We start from the raw sequence: 2,500 nt of genomic DNA, 5'->3' as shown, positions 1-2,500 counted from the left end.
TGATGGGGGCCGTCATAGCATGATGCGCTTTGTGCTGGCCCCCGTTGGGCGAAAGGGAATCCGGTTCCTATTCCGGAACCCGGCAGCGGAACCGATACAAGTCGGGCCCCTCTTTTAGAGATGCTCGTCGGGGTAACCCAAAAGGACCCGGAGACGCCGTCGGGAGATCGGGGAAGAGTTTTCTTTTCTGCATGAGCGTTCGAGTTCCCTGGAATCCTCTAGCAGGGAGATAGGGTTTGGAACGCGAAGAGCACCGCAGTTGCGGCGGTGTCCCGATCTTCCCCTCGGACCTTGAAAATCCGGGAGAGGGCCACGTGGAGGTGTCGCGCCGGTTCGTACCCATATCCGCAGCAGGTCTCCAAGGTGAAGAGCCTCTAGTCGATAGAATAATGTAGGTAAGGGAAGTCGGCAAATTGGATCCGTAACTTCGGGATAAGGATTGGCTCTGAGGATCGGGGCGTGTCGGGCTTGGTCGGGAAGTGGGTCAGCGCTAACGTGCCGGGCCTGGGCGAGGTGAGTGCCGTAGGGGTGCCGGTAAGTGCGGGCGTTTAGCGCGGGCGTGGTCTGCTCTCGCCGTTGGTCGGCCTCGTGCTGGCCGGCGGTGCAGGATGCGCGCGCCTGCGCGGCGTTCGCGCCCCGGTGCTTCAACCTGCGTGCAGGATCCGAGCTCGGTCCCGTGCCTTGGCCTCCCACGGATCTTCCTTGCTGCGAGGCCGCGTCCGCCTTAGCGTGCTCCTCCGGGGGCGCGCGGGTGCGCGGATTCTCTTCGGCCGCCATTCAACGATCAACTCAGAACTGGCACGGACTGGGGGAATCCGACTGTCTAATTAAAACAAAGCATTGCGATGGCCCTAGCGGGTGTTGACGCAATGTGATTTCTGCCCAGTGCTCTGAATGTCAACGTGAAGAAATTCAAGCAAGCGCGGGTAAACGGCGGGAGTAACTATGACTCTCCTGCGGTCTTCTCCCCTTCTCGTGGGCCCGCTGATTTTCGCAGAGTGGAAGACCGCACCAGGGGCTTGGGGGGGTTACCAGCCCCCCCTCGCACTATCCCTTTGTTTAGTTGGGGGCAGTAATCAGAGAATAAGTGGTGGCCCTTCCGCTGAAGGTGCCACCCCAACTCCCCCAGCACCTAGCCGGCCAACCGGCCGTGCCGAAAATCTTGTAACTTTTGCAGCTGAATACACCTGTAGTGAGTGCCACCGCAGCTTCACCACCAAGAACGGTCTCGGGGTCCATCGCCGCCGCCAACACCTTGCGGCCGCCAACGCGGAGATCGTCACGGAGAGGCATCGCGCGAGGTGGACGGAGGAAGAAGTCCTGTCGCTCGCCAAGGCAGAGGCCGAACTGTTCCTCGAGAGGGACGCCCGGTTCTTCTTTGTAAATCAAGAACTCATCAGGATGTTCCCCGACCGAACGCTTGAGGCAATCAAGTGCCGACGGCGGCAAGCTGCCCACAAGCAGCTTGTCCGCCAATTCATGGAGGCGCTTGAGATCGGTCGGGGGGAAGAGCCGGCGTCCCGCCGGGGAGCAGCGAGCCCGCTGTCTGACGCGGGCGAGGCCGCTGCGCCGCCCGTCGACGCAGCCGAGGACTTCGCGGCCGACACCACCGGGCCGCCGCCGGAGGGGCCGACTGACGCCGCCATCTGGGAGCATCTGGCGGGGCTACCCGCTTCCGCCCAGCGTTTCTCTGCCCTGGATCGTGTCATAGGTCTGGGGCGGGGCACGCCGCCCGATGTCATCCTGGGCATGCTCCCGGATGCCCTTGCGTCGGTCGGGTCCAGAGGGGAGAGATCGATCACCAGGACACAGCGGCCGCGCCAACCATCGAAGCGGCCGCCTGCTGCGCCGCCGACGCAGAAGCGCAAGCGGCGCCGCTGGGAGTACGCGAGAACGCAGGATGCCTTCCGACGGTCGCGTGCACGTTGCGTGCGCGGCCTTTTGGATGGCACCCTGCTCCAGCCGCCACCTGCCATCCCTGGTCTGCTGGACTTCTGGGCGGACCTCTTCACCAAGAAGCCCATCTCCACCGCGGGCTTCATTCGTGACCGCCTCCTCCCGCACTCAGAGCCTGTCGCTCTCGAGTGCATATGGGGGCCGGTCACACATGAGGAGGTCGCCGCCGCGTTGCCGCCCAGGGGATCAGCAGCCGGGCCGGACGGCCTTACCCCAGCGGAGTTGCGGCGCCTGCCGCACGAAGTCCTGGTGAAAGTGATGAATCTCTTCCTTCTGGCCCGCGCCCTTCCGGAACGCCTGCTTCGCGCGCGGACGTCCCTTCTCCCGAAAACGGCTGCACCAACATCCCCCGCTGACTTTCGCCCCATTACGGTCTGCTCGGTGTTGGCGCGGACCTTTCACAAGGTTCTCGCGTCACGCCTGATGCGCGCATGTGCTGTGGACGAACGTCAGCGGGCATTCATCCCTCGGGATGGGATGTTGGAAAATACCTTCATCTTGGACACTGCTCTCACCGACGCAGTTCGCTCCTGCCGCTCTGTCT

At 63.5% G+C, this 2,500-nt stretch overlaps 1 pseudogene; it reads left to right on the top strand.

Moving 5' to 3' along the window:
* LOC124730262 overlaps positions 1-2,500 on the top strand; it is a 7,796-nt pseudogene that overhangs the window by 1,925 nt on the left and 3,371 nt on the right.

The sequence above is a fragment of the Schistocerca piceifrons genome, unplaced genomic scaffold (assembly GCF_021461385.2).
Source record: "Schistocerca piceifrons isolate TAMUIC-IGC-003096 unplaced genomic scaffold, iqSchPice1.1 HiC_scaffold_1234, whole genome shotgun sequence".
Lineage (NCBI taxonomy): Eukaryota > Metazoa > Arthropoda > Insecta > Orthoptera > Acrididae > Schistocerca > Schistocerca piceifrons.
Note: the sequence above shows the minus strand (reverse complement) of the source record. Positions and strands in the feature narration are given on the sequence as shown.